This window comes from Carassius gibelio, chromosome B1, assembly GCF_023724105.1.
Source record: "Carassius gibelio isolate Cgi1373 ecotype wild population from Czech Republic chromosome B1, carGib1.2-hapl.c, whole genome shotgun sequence".
NCBI classification, from domain to species: Eukaryota; Metazoa; Chordata; class Actinopteri; order Cypriniformes; family Cyprinidae; genus Carassius; species Carassius gibelio.
The window spans coordinates 5,269,415-5,290,292 of NC_068396.1; the positions used below are offsets into that span (position 1 = coordinate 5,269,415).

Here is a 20,878-nt window from a genome sequence, read left to right on the forward strand (position 1 = left end):
AGCACGCTGCCTTAAATACCACTTCGACTACCGCTGAAATTGTGTTAATTGTAGTCTCTGAGCTTTGTTCAATAATGCACAAGAAAACTGTCAATGACAAACATTCAAACACTTCAATAAGGAAATGACTGAGGGTGCGATTCTATGAATTGATGTAACCAAACCAATAACGGGTATGGTGGAAAAATGGGAAAATGAAAAGACTCTTGTTGTAAATTGTTTTGCAAATTACATTTCAATCAGAATCATTATTCTTCAACCTGTAATGAATAAAACATTAAAGGCTGTGCTGTTATGGAAGGCAGATAACACATACAGAAAATACGGTTTTTATTCTCTTTGAAATAAGAAATGAAGTGAATCTTTTTACCAAAACTTGAATACAGAATTGTGCAACTACTTGCTAAGTAAATGATGAGGCTTTCAATGTCTAATGGTTCGTATCCATCAACAACGAGACTATTAAAAGTTACAGACACAAATACAATCAGGAGAATATAATGACTATTAACCCACGGCAGTGAAAAAAAACAACCGTGTAGTTTCAGATTTTCAAGAGAAGACATTTAAGATATGTCAAGTTGTCACAGTGTTGTTAATGTTAACTGGAAAAAAAATATATATTTAAATTATTTAAATAAAGCTAAAAAAAAAAAAAAAAATAGATGTAAAACATGAGATGAAGAACTTAAACTGAAACAGAAATGTTGCCTTGGCAACTAATTGAAGTAAAATAAGTTTATACTAAAATAACTAAAACAGTAATACTTAAAACAGCTAGTATACTAAGTATACTAACTATAGTATACTAACAATACAACATTTAATCTGTACCACATTTCAATCACATGTGTGTTGTAGTCAATTCCACCCCAAATGATCACTTATAAAACAATTACTTTTCACATGATCAAAGACTACTTAATTGTAACTTTCCCAAAAAGTTTCCCATCTATGAGTATAAAACAAATAATATATATATATATATATATATATATATATATATATATATATATATATATATATATTACTGGAAAACTAAATAAATTTATGCCACTACACTATCTGGATTATGGCTCTTATGATCTAAAGGAATTATAATTTGCTGAAAATATAATCACCTCAGACCATCCTAGATTTACATTAGTTTATATTTATACATTTATTTATTTACTTACTTATCTTTTATTTTATTTTATTTACTTTTTTTTTCAGAATAGATCTGGGGAAATGTATCATTACATCACTTGTTCACCAATGACAACACAGTCTCACTCTCTACTCGTCAAATGTCTGACGCATGGTCAAGTGATCTGGCGTCACTTTTTTGACGCACTGGGTATACCTTTGGCGTTATTTTTCAACGTGCAGGTTAGTCCGATAGACTTCTATAGAACTCAGCAGCGTTTAAATTTGACGTCTTGGTTCAGCACACCGCAACTACACTGAATAAATAAAAATAAATAATAGGCTACAAAAAAAATTATATATGACAGAGATCGTTTTTATCTGGCCCTCCAACTTGTTTTTAAGGGTTTAAATATTCTCGCAATCTGATATTAAAGTGATCTCTGTGCCAAAGCTTAGCGCGTTCATCAGTGGTGAGTTTAACAACACTCAACTGCAGGTAAAACAGCATTCATCGGTGAGTTTGACCAAAGCAACACTCAACTGCAGGGAAAACGACATAAAAAGGTGAGTTTAACAACGCTCCAAGGCGCGTGCAAGTAAGCAGTTTAACCGTTTTCTTACAACCCATTTCGCTTATCGCTTATTCATAGTTCATCATATCTATGAAATCACGTTCAAGAAGTCTCATTCAGCACACATCGCGATACTTGCCATCAGTTTCCATGTGCCACAGGGTCGGTGAGTAGATATAATTACGCTCTTTTAATGCCTGTTATAAAATGTATTCTGTCTTTATTAATCAGATTAGCGCCATATTGTTTACTCGCTGTATTATATCAGTCATCCGCGGCTGTCTTTGAGTTTCATTGCGTTTAACTAAATGAACACACCTGCTAACTAGTGTGATTAAACCCTGTCGGTCACGTGACGTGCCATAGACTTTCAATATATTCATTTCATGTCAAAGATGTAAATTTGTAGTAAAATCATGGTAACCACGACACGTACAATAGCAACAAATTAAATTTGAAGTTAAAACCCAGGAACGGGACATTTACCATGTTTTTGCCACAGTAACTGTAGTTCTACTATGGGTATATTAATAATCAATACAACAATACAATAATCATCAAACTAACTTTGGTTGTACAACTGTAATGGTCGTTTTTGATGTGCTTTTATATGACAGATATCACACATTTACTGTACCATGCTTTTGATACCTTTTTATGTAAATCCAAAAAAAGTAAATAAATAAAAGGAAACATTTTTCCCTTCCTGCAGTTCATTCATATCAGTTTATATTTTAAATATTTTGCTCACAAAACATTATTAAAATTCTGTTTATAATTCTATTTTATTTTACCCCCCTCCTCCTTTCTTATTTTTATTATTTATGTATTTTTTTTTTGTTGAAAAGATGTAAAGGAAGCAGTCATCCCTGTGGTGTTTGTGGAGAGGTTTTCCTTCAGAAATGGAGAAGACTGAAAGCTGCGGAGGCAGACATTTGCAGCAGTAAGTCTGTGTTGGTTTTACATTTTTATCAAACTGCTGTTATAAATTGCACAGCATTTGTTGTTTCTTAAACTTTTGCACTGTCCAAATACCCACACTTGCCATCTTTGCACTTGACCAATCGATTATTTATTTGACGTCTTTCCTATGTTTAGGCCAAGTGTTCGAGTGAGCATGATGACCACAAGTGTGTGTCGAACTTTTCATCACCTGATGACAGTGGTTCCCAATCCTGATCCTGGAGAACCCCAGCACTGCACGGTTTTGGCGTCTCTCTTATCTCACAAACACACTTTTGAGGTCTTGGAGTCTTCACTGATGAGCTGATGAGTTGAATCAGGTGTGTTTGATCAGGGAGACATCTTAAATGTGCTGTGTTGGGCTTCTCCAGGACCAGGATTGGGAGCCACTGCCTTATGGGACACACTTAAGTGTTTACAGAGATTTTTAGTTTGATCATTCAACTTTGCATTTTAAAATAAATTAATTGAAAAATTATTTTCAATATCTAATTATTATTATTATTATTATTATTATTATTATTATTAATATTTTACATACATTGTAAAGGTTTCCGTGACCCCTTGTGAGATCTCGACAAAAGGTCTCACAATTTATTCCAAAAATTGATGCATGATGGGATACACTAAGCCTGGTATAGAGCTCCGGAGCGGTATTGGAGATAATTTGGGTTTAGTGTTCATTAAGGGCACTGCGCTTTGGCATTATTAAGACTTGCGCACTACTGATAACAGTCCTGTTAGCTTGTAATAATTTTTTTTAATATATATATGAATATAGCTGTATAATTACACACACACATACGCACAGTAATGTATAAGATGCATGTAATGTAGTAATATTTTTCTTTCTTTCTGTCTTACAGGATTGTTTGCAGATAATGCTGTTCAAGCTCAACAGCTCTTTTAAGAGCTAACCCTCACAAACCTTCCTAAAAACTAAAAGAGCTATTACTGAGTCTCAGCGAATTTTGCCATGATCAGCTCTTCCCAGGTACATTTGTTTAAAATATTTCTGAATCAACATTTACTCATCAAATGCTCTGGTCTGAATCTTATTTTAAATTAACTTAATTATATGTTTAATGAGCAATGTTAATTGCACACAGAGTAAGATTATCTTGTTTTTCAGAAGAGAAGGAAGACCAAGGAAATGATTTGCTCATGAGGAATGAAGACAGCCATCTTGAGCCCAAACAAAGACTGAAGTCCTCTGGTATGTGTGTGTTGAAGCAATGCTGTGCAATGCTGTGTTATGTGTTACAGCACTTTATGATTTTATCTCACAGGACTGTTCATCTCAGCCGTAATTTATTCTTTCTATGTTTTTATTCTTAATAAAAAAAAAATTATATACAGCTATTACAATTAAATCATGTAGGCAAAGTGTGACCCGAATATTTTTAAACTTTAAGTAAAAAAAAAAAAAAAAAAAAACACCAACTGTTTGTCTTAAATAAAAGAATACAAGTTTTATGTAAGTGGTTTACATTATTTCATTGTTTCATAAATGTTGTATTATAAATTGTGGATTGATAGTTGATTGGTTTTAAGCCAGGCCTTACACTAAAACACATTTGTGAGAGAAGTCAGGAACTTTGAAGATAGATTAGAGAGGGGAAAAAAGACACATTTACTGCAACAATAGATGAATTATAGAGGCAAAAAATTCTGTCACATGCTAAGGGGTGTCTCATGAGCAAGTCCTTTGCCTTAATTCTTGCAGAATGAAATTTTTATTGCAGTATTTTAATTTGTACAGATGATCTCATCAGCCAAATGGGGGGTTTTGACCAAGTGATGCTCTTGAAAGGACTGAAAGAAGAGGATGTGGTAAATTGTCTTCAGAGAAAAACCTTCTCAAAAGGTCTTAAAACAGCTTGAAGAATGGTAAGTGTACAGTACTACAAGGGTCATAGTTGCTCACCCTGCTAAAATCACACAGAACATAATCTGAGCTCTCTGTCAATTAAACAACTTAATCTGTATTGTGTGTTTCACTTTGACCAGGTCTGGGATCTTAGGACTGAGAGATCCTCTGGCTGAGAAAAGGCTACACCTCATCAGTGCTGGACATCAACCACAAACTGTTTCCAGACACGAGAGAAGAAGAACACGATGGGGAGATGAAACCAGTTTAGATGTGATGATGGGAATCATTATTTTCTGGAACAGTATCACATGTCTTAAATGTATCACATGATCTGTATCACAGTTGACTGGATGGATTATTTTTACTTTTAAGGACATTTCATCACTCATCTGTGTGAACTGATTAATTTATGATATTAATGAATTTTTGATCCTTTATTATTTTCCTTGAACTGTGTTTGTCTTGAAGCTACTTTATCAACTTCATAGTCTATGCTTCAATAAAATTAATATGGTGAATATTGTGTGTTGAAAATTCTTGGTAAATTCATAATTTTACTAGATACTGTAGGCTACTATGGGTTTATTCTACACTTGAAAAACTACATATTAATTACCAGGATTATTTTTTGCTTAAATATTAATGACACCTGGAACAACAATACACCAGAAAGTTAGTATTGTATATATTTAATCACAAATATGCCTATATATATATATATATATGAAGAGTTCAGATGCAAAAGCCTCTAAATGCCATCTGAAATTTTCATCTAAAATTAGGATTTTTATCAGGCTCCTATATATATGTTCAGTTATTTCACTTTAATAGCCTGGAAAAGGACCTGCACATTGCCATTAAAGTAAAATGACTCAACCTAAGCATAGGAGCTTGATAAAAATCCTAATTTTAGATGAAAATTTCAGATGGCATTTAGAGGCTTTTGCATCTGAACTCTTCATATATATATATATATATATATATATATATATATATATATATATATATATAAAGGGATTTACTAGATGAATTATTTTGAAAAGCCATTTACTTTATAGTTACAAACACTTGAGGGATAACTGAGAATGTAGAAGCAATGATCAACATGGATCTTGTACTGCATTAAATCCAAGAGCACGCACATTACTGATGTTCAGCATCTGAGGACCCAGATAAGGGGATGAGGAGGACATTTTTACACTGATTGTTGCTAATTAGTTAATATATATAGTATTCTGAGTACTCCATGAATTATTCCTTGTGGAATAGTGAAGTATCACAATGTGTATAAATTGTCCTTGATTATTGCTTAACAGTGGGGAATAGATAATGGCATGTTGTTGCAGGTTTATCCATTATATTTATTACTGTTAACTTCAAAAATAAAATAAATAATCTATAATTTTTATTATTAAATCATTTCTTTCTAATTTTGCCATGTTTCATCAGATGGCCTCACCATGTCCTGTCAAAAGCTTTACTGCTCATGACATAAGAATAAGAAAAGGTTAGTCTGTGAAAACTGTCAGATATAAATGTGACTCAGCTCAGTTTGTTGTCCATTATGAGGAGAATACATACATGTAGGTTTTACTGCCCTTCTACCCCCAGGGGCCCAGTAGCACCCCCCGGAAGAGCCAAAAACTGTACATTTGAAATGGCTGTAAATCAGAGTCCAATTAATGAATCAAAGAGAAAACCAGAAGAATTTTTACTTATGCTATGCTGATAAAATAATGTCGGGCACAGTTTTCAGAAATAAATGGAAATGTTTCATAAAGCCATTTTAAATATTGCTCCCTCTAAAATACCAAATTTCACTCTGTCTTTCAATTATATCATAGAGGTTTACACAATGAAACTATTCATATATCCAGTTTTCCATTAAATATATTATTTATTTCATTTCGTCAATAAAACGATTTAAACTACATTACCCACAAGCCTCCGTCGTTCTATATATGGAAAGGCGAAACTAGGGGCTGTTTTTTGTAGTTCATCGAAGTTATGATTAGGGTTAGGGTTAGGATCTCGCTAAAGAGGTAATTTTCCTCAACATAGCAACCCTTAATTGTTGACTTAATATATTACTAATGTGATAATAGTAGCAAAACGTTCTTTTGTAACACGATGCGCTGTTTAGTATGGGTTAAAGGATAGTCCAACCACAGACAACCCTGCGATGACAAGGGACATTGACAGCCAATGATATCAAAGCTGAGCAGCGGCGTCACGCTTCCTTATCCATTTATGACCGATGACTTTCGTTTTTCGGCTGAAGGGATAGATTGGTTAACAATCAATAACATTTGCTACCTATTAGATTGTGTTTTATTAACGTCTACACCTTCCTCCAACAATAATGCAAATGCGCTAATTATTGTTTTCAGCTTGACAAAAATTGGGCAATATTGATGAGCACATGGCCAGCATTCACAGTTCTATCGAACCGATTCCTCTCATTAAATCTTTTTTTTTTTCTAAGACAGGTGCATTTTCTAATCAAATGATTAGCTTGTAACATTTAAATTGCATGTTATGTTTTGTTTTAAATCTATAAAAATTATTCACTTTTGTTTTTCTGTGATTTGCCATTCTTTACCAATTGAAATCTAGCAATAAAAACAGAGTTAAAAAAACTGATTCAAAGACAAATTGCCCATATAACTGCACTGCATCCTCTGTCAATAAGTTGTTTTTGCCACTATGAAGAATAAAAATTCTTTGCAAATACTTTTATTTAAAAAAAAAAGTAAATACAGATAGTCTTTCAGAGAACACTGAAGAATTTATTTGACCAAAAAGTGATACAACACACTGTTTCAAACTCAGAAAATAAAGACCATGAAGACATGCATGTCAAGTGTGCAATATCATCTATAAACCTCCATCAGCACAGCATCAAATAAACACTGATTGTCCGAACAAAGGAAGAAAGATAACGTTCAGGAAAACAAACACCTGCTACATAAAAATGCAGAAATAAAACTGACAATAACATCATTCACTTCATGACTGGAACTAGGGGATGGCTGTGCATGAATACGTCCTTTACGAAAACTCCTGATGAGAACTGATGTTTGTTTTTTTATGATAAAAGCACCAGAAGTAAAGTTTACTGTATGAAGCTTGAAAAAGAGAACACAATGCTTTATCAATATAAAAATACTATTTTCAACCATTGTTTTGATCACTGGTTCTGTATACAATATATGGGTTGCTGGAAGGTCACAATGTATTCATTATAAGCTTAGAACTAAAACAAAACTGCACTGCAAAGTCTAAACACTAATCAAGGGAGCATTTCTGTGTGTGTTGGGAAGATAAAGAGTTAAAGAGGTGAGTCCTTGTGCATGATCGAGAAGAACATCATTATCTGCGAACAATCCTGAAAGACAGAAAGGAAGGAAATATTATTACATGCTACTTTTAGACCATAAAACCAGCCTCTGTAAAGATGCTGTATAATTATATATTAAATGCATCTATTATTAAAAGCTAGTCAATAATAGCAAGCTATATTCATATGAATTATAAAAAAATATATTACATGCTTAAAGGAATGTTATCAGTAGTGTAATTGATCTGCTCACGGAAACCTTTCCAATGTATGTGAAATATTATTAATAATAATAATAATAATAATAATAATAATTAGATACTGAGAATAATTTGGTAGTAAAACAAAGTGTTGCATGTTTTCTTGGTGTACAGAAAAGTATATTTATTTTGTACATCATTTGCAACTGCTTTTTTTTCACTTAATTAGAAGCCCCCAAAATTAAATTGTCCTCTGTAATAGGGACTAATGAAAAGAGAATTAGAATTTATTTTAAAATGCAAAGTTGAATAAAAAAAAAAAAAAAAAATCTCTGTAAACACTTAAGTGAGTCCCATAAGGCAGTGGCTCCCAATCCTGGTCCTGGAGAAGCCCAACACAGCACATTTGAGATGTCTCCCTGATCAAACACACCTGATTCAACTCATCAGCTCATCAGTGAAGACTCCAAGACCTCAAAAGTGTGTTTGTGAGATAAGAGAGACGCCAAAACCGTGCAGTGCTGGGGTTCTCCAGGATCAGGATTGGGAACCACTGTCATCAGGTGATGAAAAGTTCGACACACACTTGTGGTCATCATGCTCACTCGAACACTTGGCCTAAACATAGGAAAGACGTCAAATAAATAATCGATTGGTCAAGTGCAAAGATGGCAAGTGTGGGTATTTGGACAGTGCAAAAGTTTAAGAAACAACAAATGCTGTGCAATTTATAACAGCAGTTTGATAAAAATGTAAAACCAACACAGACTTACTGCTGCAAATGTCTGCCTCCGCAGCTTTCAGTCTTCTCCATTTCTGAAGGAAAACCTCTCCACAAACACCACAGGGATGACTGCTTCCTTTACATCTTTTCAACAAAAAAAAAATACATAAATAATAAAAATAAGAAAGGAGGAGGGGGGTAAAATAAAATAGAATTATAAACAGAATTTTAATAATGTTTTGTGAGCAAAATATTTAAAATATAAACTGATATGAATGAACTGCAGGAAGGGAAAAATGTGTCCTTTCATTTATTTACTTTTTTTGGATTTACATAAAAATGTATCAAAAGCATGGTACAGTAAATGTGTGATATCTGTCATATAAAAGCACATCAAAAACGACAATTACAGTTGTACAACCATAGTTAGTTTGATGATTATTTTATTGTTGTATTGATTATTAATATACCATAGTAGAACTACAGTTACTGAGGAAAAAACATGGTAAATGTCCCGTTCCTGGATTTTAACTTCAAATTTAATTTGTTGCTATTGTACATGCCGTGGTTACCATGATTTTACTACAAATTTACATCTTTGACATGAAATGAATATATTGAAAGTCTATGGCACGTCACGTGACCGACAGGGTTTAATCACACTAGTTAGCAGGTGTGTTCATTTAGTTAAACGCAATGAAACTCAAAGACAGCCGAGGATGACTGATATAATACAGCGAGTAAACAATATGGCGCTAATCTGATTAATAAAGACAGAATACATTTTATAACAGGCATTAAAAGAGCGTAATTATATCTACTCACCGACCCTGTGGCACATGGAAACTGATGGCAAGTATCGCGATGTGTGCTGAATGAGACTTCTTGAACGTGATTTCATAGAGATGATGAACTATGAATAAGCGATAAGCGAGAATGGTGTGTAAGAAAACGGTTAAACTGCTTACTTGCACGCGCCTTGGAGCGTTGTTAAACTCACCTTTTTATGCCGTTTTCCCTGCAGTTGAGTGTTGCTTTGGTCAAACTCACCGATGAATGCTGTTTTACCTGCAGTTGAGTGTTGTTAAACTCACCACTGATGAACGCGCTAAGCTTTGGCACAGAGATCACTTTAATATCAGATTGCGAGAATATTTAAACCTCAAAAACAAGTTGGAGGGCCAGATAAAAACGATCTCTGTCATATATATATATATATATTTTTTGTAGCCTATTATTTATTTTTATTTATTCAGTGTAGTTGCGGTGTGCTGAACCAAGACGTCAAATTTAAACGCTGCTGAGTTCTATAGAAGTCTATCGGACTAACCTGCACGTTGAAAAATAACGCCAAAGGTATACCCAGTGCGTCAAAAAAGTGACGCCAGATCACTTGACCATGCGTCAGACATTTGACGAGTAGAGAGTGAGACTGTGTTGCCAATGAATGCTCTGCAGTGAATGGGTACCATCAGAATGAGAGTCCAAACAGCTAATAAAAAAAAATAAAAATAAAATAAAATTCACAATAATTCATATGTAATCCTCACCACTCCATTCTGTCAATTAACATATTGTGAAGTAAAAATTTGCCTGTTTGTAAGAAACAAATTCATTTTGGTTTTATATATATATATATATATATATATGTTTTTTTTTTTTTTTTTTTTTTTTTTTTTTTACTTTAAACAGTCACTTCTGGACAAAATACAACTCAGCAATCCATAATAATGCTTCCTCCTAGTTTATTGTGACTCACTAACAAGTAGAAAACGTTGTAGACAGTTCCTCTGCATCTCGAGCAACTTCAGTGGCAGTATCTCAGTCAAATCAATTATTTCAGTACTTTTTTTTTTCTTCCTTGTGCGACAGGGAGAGGTGTTCCTTTGAGGCTTTTTAGATTGTTATATCAAATGATTTTAAATGTACCATAGAAATGATGAATGGTGGCATCCAGAGTTTCCCCTTGGAGAACGTAAGCATATAGCTGATCTAGGATCAGATTAAAGGGGATAAGAGAAGCCTCTCGTATGAAAGGTTATTTTGGATTATCTGTCTCAAAGGTGAAATATGAAGCTCCTTGCACTCGCACAGACTCTACATACATAGGGAAAGGATTTACATTATGTCAAAAGAAGGGTACCTTGGTAAATCTGACATGTAAGATACATGAAAAGTATAAACAATACAAACAGCATCAGGAAAAACACAATAATCTGATTATTTCAAATCAAGTCTGGGTTATATTTCAAAAAAAAAAAAAAAAAATAAATAAATAAATAAATAAATAAATAATAAAAAAATAATAATAAAAGAAAGAAAGCAAGAAAGCAAGAAAGCAAGAAAGAAAGAAAGAAAGAAAGAAAGAAAGAAAGAAAGAAATAATTTTGCATTTATAAAATCATTTTAAAATGTGAAAAATAATTCTGCTTTAAAAAAGAAATGTACATTTTAAAAATTAATTCATTCATTAAGCTTACAGGTCAACAAGTGATTCGTTTTTAAATAATTATATCAATAACTAACAATTATTTGTAAAACAAATAAATACTGATATTAAAATATCAATATCATTATAAGTTTTTTTTTTTTTTTTTTTTTCATTTGTAGTGAATATGAAATACAATCTGGACATGCATCCTTTTGTTAGCCTTTTGCAAAGTAACATTCAGACACTGTTCAAAGAAAATCAATGAAAACGTAACACTGACTGTGGCCATTCCCACTAGCTGTGACCATCGAACACTATAAAACCCTCAAAAATGTCCTTTAACTATTTGAAAACACATTTAAACACATATTAAACTGTAAAAATAAAAGAATAACAGCCAACTTGTTCTGCAGTACTTGGCTCTGTGCAGCTTTTCTCTTTGTAATACCTCAGCTTGGGAATTATTATATTGTGAAACTGCATCTCATTTCACTCTGCTTTGCCAAATTCTTGTATGTGAAACTCCACTCTTCCCCATCAGTTCCCTCTGCTCTTGATAATTGCTCTGTGAAAACGTTTATGAATCTATCACATTGCAAGGTCGGCCACGTCGTTCTAGATTGACGCATCGAAATGAGATCACTCCAAGTTAATTAGCGGCTTGGCAGAAGAAGTAAGCACAAGCGTCCACAAGAGACTATGAAACAGAAAACACCAAACCGATGAAACAACTCGCCTGGAAATACCTGCTCCTCGGCTATCCTTTATCTACGAGCTCAAACCCTGATATCTGACACCCTTAAAAGAATTTGGCATGTTTTGCGAAAGGTACCACTTCTGCTCGTCTCAAACTGATTCCACTTTACACCTCTGCACCTCTTGTTTTGATTGTAAATTGTTGCATTTCAAAAGCACACAATTGCACTTGGAATCATCTGGAGATGCGAAAGCACGCCCCCATGCGCAAACCTGTCATAAAGGCCAATTTCCACCAGAAGGGACAGGGATAAAAAGGAGCAGGGGTCAGGAGTATTGCAGCATGAGAGCACTGCTCAAAGAACACTTCCTTTAAGATACTTTGAGTGGACTTGCTGCGTAGGCCACATAAATCTAGCGCTGACAACCACAGTGAAAGTCATTACTCAAGCGCTGTCACGGCACCGGGCCTCGCTAGCCTCACAACAGCCCCGCGCCACGCCGTACGAACCCTCTTCTGTTGCTCTGTTGTGCTTTATGCAGCAGCGGCGCTCGCTTGGGCTCATTCATCTAATGGAGGCAATGAAAATGGGGGAGGCAAATTGATGTGGTCCATTTAAGGTCCAGATTCAAGCCAGTGCCATTGCTTTTAATAAATAGGGGAGTATTGATATATTTCTATCTCCCCTGGAGAGCAGAGGATTCCGGTTATTGGTGGAGGTTTTTTTTATTTATTTTTTTATATGCACTGATGTATGTTAGGTGCGGTTATGGGAAGAAATTGGATTAGGAATCATCTGAATAATTCAGTTCAAGATCAATTGAAATTATTCAAATGTAAAAGTTATTTCCAAAAGGGATGGACACTGATATTTTAGCTTATGATCAGCTCTACCACACACATTGAAATGAATAGTGACCGGGCTTTTTCAGCAGCTTCGTTGTTGTGTGTGTGTGTGTGTGTGTGTACATATATATATATATATATATAAATGTGTGTGTGTGTGTGTGTGTGTCATGACACAATGAAAACATATGGTACAATATAAAAAAAATATTGTATTACAGTTAAGATTCATTACAGTACTTGTTGTGTAGGAAGACAACTTCATTCACAATGCTTCATGGGAGTGGGCAGCCCAGTTATTATTAAAAACCTCTACTTTCCCTAGGGACCAGATTAATGAATTATTTATTTCCAGAACCATATCCATAGCTTTTGTTGTGCCTGACTTTGTGTGTAATTCTGCATGGAGAAACAATGCAAGTCAACTGAAGACTACATAAATTCTACAGCTGAAAACATATGTTTCAGTGGTTGGAAATATTGACTTTATGCCCTTAATAAAATGGCTGCGCATGATCTTATTTGTACAGTACGACTGAGATAGAATTCAGCAGGTGACAAGCATCTACTGTTGAATGGTCACGTCTGGCTATTTTCGAGCGCATCGATGATTTATATCCGACATGACTTTAGGAAGTGTATCAGTGATGACACAAATAGCATGAATCCACATACATAAAGTCATACAATCACGAGCAGATAATGACTTAAGAGAGAACAGAGGTGTATAGAGTATCTGTCATGAGTATGCATACATTTTCAAAAATAATAAGAAAATTGAACCAAATGAATAGTCATCCTCCAGGAAGCAGGACCGAGCCGCTCACATCAGTGATGACAGGCTCTTGTTTCATGGGCAGCAAAGTGTGAATGAACAGAAGCTGTGATGTAACTAAAAACAGAAGAAAAACAAATCATGCTGTTCTAAAAGCAGCCTTTCAAAAATAATCTACAAGAGAAAAAAAAGTCACAGAACATATAAAGAGGGTTTCTTAGACATAGACTAAATTTAGTTTTTGACAACTGAACTTCTAAATGGCAGTCTACACATTTTTTTCTTTTTTTCTTTTTTTAATCGGCTTTCTTTTTTTTAATCTTTTACTCTACTTCAGTGTTTTCTGCAGTACTTAATCTATAGCCTCATTATAAGTCACACTGAGTTGCTTTTCCTTTTGGATGTGATGAGGAGAAAAAGGCCGTGAGTTAGTGGTCGACCGATATATCGCTAAGGCCGATATCTTTAAACATGTGATTTCAAATTATGATGCACTTTATGTATTTGTCCACTGCATATTCATGTCAGTTCCACTGTGTACTGTGCACGTCCTGATTTTGCCAAGTCCGATGTGTTCCTACGTCAACATATTTTGTTGACCCTGGAACAACATTTTACTCCAAAAATATATTCTTAACCATATCCCTACACCTAAACCTAACCTTAACCATGAGTAATCCCTAAAATCAGAGGAAATGATAGATGAATGACACTGATGTACAAGCACCAAACACTGATTTTAAGCATAAACTTCACAAAATCTATAAACTGGTTCTTCAAATCTGATTGGTTAATCACAATGTTGTTCCAGGGTCAACAACGATGTTGTCCCGGGAACATGTATCACTTGGTAAAATCAGGTTAGGCGTGTACTGTAAGTAAAATGAGGGTTACCCTGGCTTTATTTGAAAAATATGTCTTCATGTAGTGTATAGAATAGTTGCAGAATAAGTCACTTTAGAAAAAATTGCCTTCTATATCTATGATATATCAACATAAATAAGATGGGGGGGGGGGGGGGTGAAGTGTCAGCTATATGAATGCTTTTATCTAGTAACTTATCTAAAGTGACTTGCTTTTACAATAATACTTATGTGTATGTATATGTGTGTGTGTGTGTGTGTGTTTGAGCCTTGATCTCACTGATCTGAATGTCTCTGACTTTGTGCCCCACTTTCTAAGCTGAACACAGATGAAATGGGACTTACATAACTTTTCTTATAACTCCTTTTAAGTGAAAATGTCCTGAATTGTTGATGAAATTCCTATCGTATTTTCATCCACTCAATCACAACGAGAAATGCGCTGAATCCTTGACCGAAGTTTGAAAAGGCAAGAAATGTTCATCCATTCACTGCAATTTCCTTTTCATTCTTCATCCTTGGTATTACACAGCAAGCCTGATTCACAGTTCGGTTTCTTAACTGAGGAAAATGAATAGAATATGAAGTTCACATTTGACTTCCATTTTGAGAACCTTAGGTTGTCATAGCAACCCATTCTTTAAACATTCATGTTGGATTCGTTCACTACACGGTGGTTTCTGCAAACCTCTTTTTTTTAAGATGTTGGTTCACTCATCAAATAGGCTACTGTAAAACTGTACCACCTACACTGCACCTTACCAATAGTGTTAACAAAAACCAGTGTGATCTAAAGATACATTTGCTTAACATTCCATTTTAGCTTGCTCATTAAAGACTTGGAGCTCTTTTGTTCACAGACAATTTATCTTTGTTATCATAATTTGTGTGATTGTGTGAAAACGTTGTTGGTGTTTATCTGCTTCTCATGCTCATTTCACCTGGAAACTACAGTGTAATACATGCAAAGGAATTTTTTTTTTTTTTTTTTTTTTTTTTTACGAAAACACGTATTTCCAATTACCCTGTATATATATATATAATTTTTTTTTTTACGAGAAAGATGCACGATAGTTGAATAGTTAATATCTGAACTGTGTACGTTTCACTCTCCAGACCAGTAGGTGGCAGACACCCACTTTTTATGTAAGTCAGCGGCGTTGGTTACTAACATTTATTAAAATGTATTTTGTTTAACTATCCCTTTAGGTAAGAAATTGTACATTTATCCTAATACTGAAAGCATAAAGAAGAATAGAGGCAAATGGGAATGTTTCATTTGATTTATATGATGAGAATGCAGATGTACAGCAATCTGTTCATTCTAAAGCCTCCCTTGATTTTGTCTTTGTAAACATATGGGCAAGGTTGATTTTGAAATACATTGCAAGCTGCTTTGTTTGGAAACTATCTGTTGTGCAGCAGTATACTGCAACACTGCAGACTGCAATCACAAAGTGAATGCTTTAAACATGAACACATCATTGAACAGGGTGGATGCCTTTGTACTTCCCCCACAGACTGCTCTTTAATCAAACGGGTCCAGAGAGATGCCTCGTTCTTTGCTTTCAATTCACATTTGAACTCTTCTCTTCCTGTCCAGCCTTAGATTTACAATTAGCTTGGAAACCAATGTCTGTCTTTTGATTATGTGCATTGCTGATTCTTCTTTTCATTTCACACTCTCTATGATACAGACTGGCGTGTCTTTGAAGATAAATGCAGGGCTTTACTATGGAAAGTACGAAAGCAATCTAGATAGGACAGTGAGGCCATGAGAATCTGCATGAGCATGATGAAAAGGAAAGGATGATGTTGGTCTCCGGATGTCTTAAATGAGAGACTGAATTGGGTGCTGCACAATGCAGGACAGTGTCTAGCCTCTGTCCGCAGAGTTAACTAGATTAGGTCAACATGCTTTCACACCTCCTCTTTTCTTCATTTTGTCACACTTTATTTCTTTTAAGATTAGTCACTTGGATGTTTGTTCAATCACAGGCACTTTTAGCCCTTTGGACATTTAGAAAACACCATTAAAACACACTTTAACACCAATTTATTTGATGCGTTTACTAACAATGTCCGGCAGTCCATACACGTGTCTAAAGAGAAATCTATCCCCCTTTTTTTTTTCTGAGAAAATATACGAAATAAATAAAAAAATAATGAATACAAAAAAACTTTAAATAATTTCTGTCACATGCATTATGTAATACCTTTGTAGGGGGGAAATTAATAAAAGCTTCATTTGCAAATATAGTATGTCCAAAAGTTTTGTGTACACTTTTTGTAAAAAAAAAAAAAAAAAAAAAAAAAAAAACTTAACGGGGAATGACGTAAACATCGATTTCTCCTTGTTTTATTCACATCTTGAAGCATGTTTCTAAATCCCGCTGTTGTTTCATTGGTAAACAGATACACTAAAAAGAAAAAAAAATAGAAGAAAAAAAATTGTGGTGAAAAGTAAAATAGCTAAGTACAATATACAAAAAGGGACATTAAAAAAAAAATTCAGTTAGCATTAATTTTAGGCATTTAGTTTTATCTTAAATTTACTATAATAAAGCTGATTTTGTATTGTATCCGTCAAGTGATCATTTACCGTTTTACTTCTACTGGTCTCTATAATAAAAATCTCCATATATTGGATTGACAGTAGGTGGGTTACATAAAAAAACAATAGTTTAAATGCGTTTTCCAACCCTTCTTTTTATAGTTCAGATTTTTTCCCATTTATCTGGCATTGTATATTATGTACACAAATTGTGAGAGATAATCCTCATATTAATCTAAAGCTTTATTGCTGCAGTATTTGATATGTTATTCTGTATAGCCCTTATTATTTTATTTTATTTTTATTTATTTATTTTCCTATAGTTAACTTTCTAAAGTGGTATTTTTAGTAGGCTCGTCCAGCAAGCAGTGTGTGTTTGCTAAAAGTGCTGTTGCTTCTGTCTTTGACGGCAAACCAACACAAGGTCTTTCATCTCACTCTCCCTAAGTGGCATGCAATACAAGAGCCCATTTTGAATAAGAGAGGGGAGCCAACCTGACACACATCGGCTGTCTTCAATATTATGCATACTTGAGTTCAACAGTGCTTCAGCTGGTCTATCTGCCATAGTTTACCTGCAACGGATGCCTATGATCTGCTGAGATTTACATCAAGTCAAACTCTAAATGCACAATTTTGCCAGTACCAAAACATGCACGTTGTAATTTGCAAATTCAAATGGAAGAGCAATGCTATGCTGTGTATGATACAGAGATGGGGACTCGAGTTTGAGACTCGGACTCGAGTGCGACTTAAGTCGCACAAACAGTGACTTCAGACTCGACTTCAGACTCGTCCTCGAAAGACTTCAGACTCGACTCGGACTCGAGCTCCGGGACTCGTGAACAATGTTAATTTTTAGTAAACGTCAGATGAGCTCGCTGTTAGAGTTGTGACGTTCGCGAACGAACCGATTCTTTTGAACGGCTCATAAACATGAACGATGGGAGCCGAGTCACGGCTGGAGGGGAGCCGTTCTTTCTGTCGCTCTTTTTTCCTATGCGTGTTTCTGAGCGCGTGTTTCACACAGATGCACACAAATGAGCTCCTCCGCGAGACAGAACAGTTATAGGGGCAGGGGCGCACCCAGCGCAGGCCAACCCTTTATAGCGTGATGATATTAGTTATTAGTTGTGCACGCATCCTTCACATGAGTACTCCAGTGGAAAAAAACCTGCGTGCCTCTGTCATTGGGTAGGAGCGGAGCCATGACGTTTTGCACAGATATTCATTGCAGCCCACTTTGTTATTGTTCATTGACTTGAAGGGGCTGATGTCCTATTTGCAAAGTTTACAGTAGTAATAGTATGTAGACATTTCCATTTTATTTATTCTAATTTTATCTACTTTAAATATTTTTGGTTCTCTATCAACATGTTCTTGTGTGATAACAATGTTCTTGTGTGGAAGTGTTTGTAGTAAAAGCTGATTTGCACAGAAATTCATTGCAGCCGGCTTTGTTTTTGATGTTTATTTGTGAGTAGGTATTGTATGAATAACATAAGTCAGCGTAGCTTTGTTCATTCTTAAGCCAGACAAGAGGTGTGCAGCTATACAGCCAGGACAGACAGAAGGCCATTACTGAATCCATAAATGCAAAATACAGATATTAACTTAAAAGTAAAGCATTCTTGGTGTTTTTGTCATGTTGCAATAGCCTGTTTACACTGATTATATACCAAAATCAAAGTTGATATTGTATGCTAATAAATAGAGTTGTCATAATAACATATTACATGCTTTGAATTCCTTATATATAGCTATGCAGTGTTCTAAGCAGCTTGGATGGGTCGCTGTACGTGATGCAACATTTATTATAACCAGAGACTTAATATAATAAAGAGACTTGAGACTTGACTTGGACTCTAGCTCAGAGACTTGAGACTTGACTTGGACTCTAGCTCAGAGACTTGAGACTTGACTTGGACTCTAGCTCAGAGACTTGAGACTTGACTTGGACTCTAGCTCAGAGACTTGTGAGCATCTCTGGTATGATACTATAGCCTGAACCCACAACATCCTCACCAGCAAAAGGAAAATAGCAAAAACATGATTGAGATGGGATTTAAATCTTCTTGGAAACTCCAGTCAATGAAGCACATTCATAATCTGCAACGAAACAGAACATCCCAGGAGCATTTCCAGCATCGAACATGATTGAAGCTGTGCATGGTTTCACATTCACCGGGAGAAAGAAGACAAACATATGATGCATTGTTGATGTTCTTTGTTCCAAGACACAACTCGCTTCTGGAGTAATTACGGACCCCCGGAATGGAGCAGGAACATTAGCAGATGTATTGGGTTTTACATGGAAGTTATAAGCCAAAGCCTAAATGAACATCTGCGCTCCTGTTAGGAACCATGAGAAAGTAGAGGAAACAAGCATTTAAAAAGCTGAGTTGCATCAAGGGTAATGTATTTTTATCATAGACCGGGCACTCAAATGCATGCATTACACATGTAGCACTCATAAACAATCACTAAGACTTGGCAAGCTCTGAGAAGTTGATTCTTTACAAGCACTTAACCATTTATGGGTGTCAGACTGGTTGTCTAAACTAGCTTTCAAGCGAAGGCTATTTTTTTTTTTTTTTTTTTTTTTTTCATAACATTGGCTCACTGACTCATAAGTTGCCTGCACACAACATTTTTCCCTCTAATTCATCTTGCTGAAAAGCACAATAAGCAAAACCAGGAATTCATTTTATGGCAAAATTATATACCCACCACATGTCCCTAAATCTCAAATGATTTATAGACAATGTATTTAATACAGTTAAACTCAGCAGTTTTCAAACTTCTTGACCCCCAGAGGTGATGATCCTCTGGGAATAAATAAAAAAAAATAATTTATATTATATAATAAGTGAATGAATTAATGAATAAATTAATACATACATATATGCAGACATACTTTATCTATTGTTACAATTTCAAATAAATGGTTTTGTTTTAATATAATTTAAAATGTCATTATTTTCTGTAAAAGCAAAGCTGCAGTTCCAGTCGCCTTCAGTGTCACGTGATCCTTCAGAAATTATACTTTTATACTTTTATAAATTAATAAAAATTACATAGAATTTCTAACTTTACCATCTGAAATTGTTTGGTATGAAGATGAAAAATGTTGTCCTACCAGTTCTGTTTCTAAAACAAGATCACATTGTTAGACATAGTTCTGCAACTATCACTTAAAAAAATAAAAATAAATAAATAAATAAATAATAATATTAGATTGAAAGATCAGAAAAAGCCCATACATACTCGTCCATTGAATCCCCTGCTCAAAATCAGGACAGAAATGGTCTAAAGTGGACAAAAGAGGTTGATAAAAATGGCAGGTGTAAATGGAAGTTTGTCTCCCTTGTCTATTTCTGATCCATTCAACGAAACCACATCTTAATGCAAGTGTAAACATGGCCTTTGACAGACTTGAAGACACATATTTATAGCTTTAAGTGACTCATAAAGAGGGCAAATAAATGCTATACTACAAGTTCATAGATTGACTGAACTGATAACATGTTTGGTCTTAAATTGACATGTCAATTTAGTGTCCAATAAGTGGACATTAAAAAGTGTTAAAATAACTACAATTATAGTGAAGTGGATATTACACATGTAAGCTCCAGCTTTAGCAGGATAATGGTGAAAGCCGGCTGTAAAGTTAGGTGGTTTGTAGCACGAGGCCGTCTCTTTTGTCTAGCCCTTGGCAGCACACTGAATGAAGAGGAAATCTAATTGGTTTTCTGGAGTGGTCATCACTATTCCGGAAAATGGAATTTGCCTGTGAAACAGCTGGGAGCCTCTGCTTTATTTTTTTTTTTATTCAGTGGAATTTTGTGATGATGCAACTTAGCTTTCTAGTTCAACGTTTTTTCATTCTTTACTTGCTGTTAACTTTTT

At 34.7% G+C, this 20,878-nt stretch overlaps 2 long non-coding RNA genes across 4 annotated transcripts; one reads left to right on the plus strand and one right to left on the minus strand.

Moving 5' to 3' along the window:
- The first annotated feature begins 1,262 nt into the window (after positions 1-1,262).
- Positions 1,263-5,057, plus strand: LOC127948453 (uncharacterized). Of its 3 annotated transcripts, XR_008152080.1 has the most exons (6): positions 1,263-1,869; positions 2,552-2,646; positions 3,533-3,660; positions 3,799-3,882; positions 4,429-4,556; positions 4,677-5,057. It is a non-coding gene; the product is annotated as an uncharacterized LOC127948453 (long non-coding RNA). The 3 variants fall into 3 exon arrangements; XR_008152079.1 differs by having other exon boundaries at positions 1,263-2,646; XR_008152081.1 differs by having other exon boundaries at positions 1,263-2,646; positions 3,802-3,882.
- A 2,250-nt stretch (positions 5,058-7,307) lies between these two features.
- On the minus strand, positions 7,308-10,241 carry LOC127948556 (uncharacterized). The gene is made up of 3 exons (XR_008152113.1): positions 9,629-10,241; positions 8,853-8,947; positions 7,308-7,927 (listed from the first exon to the last, which is right to left on the minus strand). It is a non-coding gene; the product is annotated as an uncharacterized LOC127948556 (long non-coding RNA).
- Positions 10,242-20,878: the final 10,637 nt, after the last annotated feature.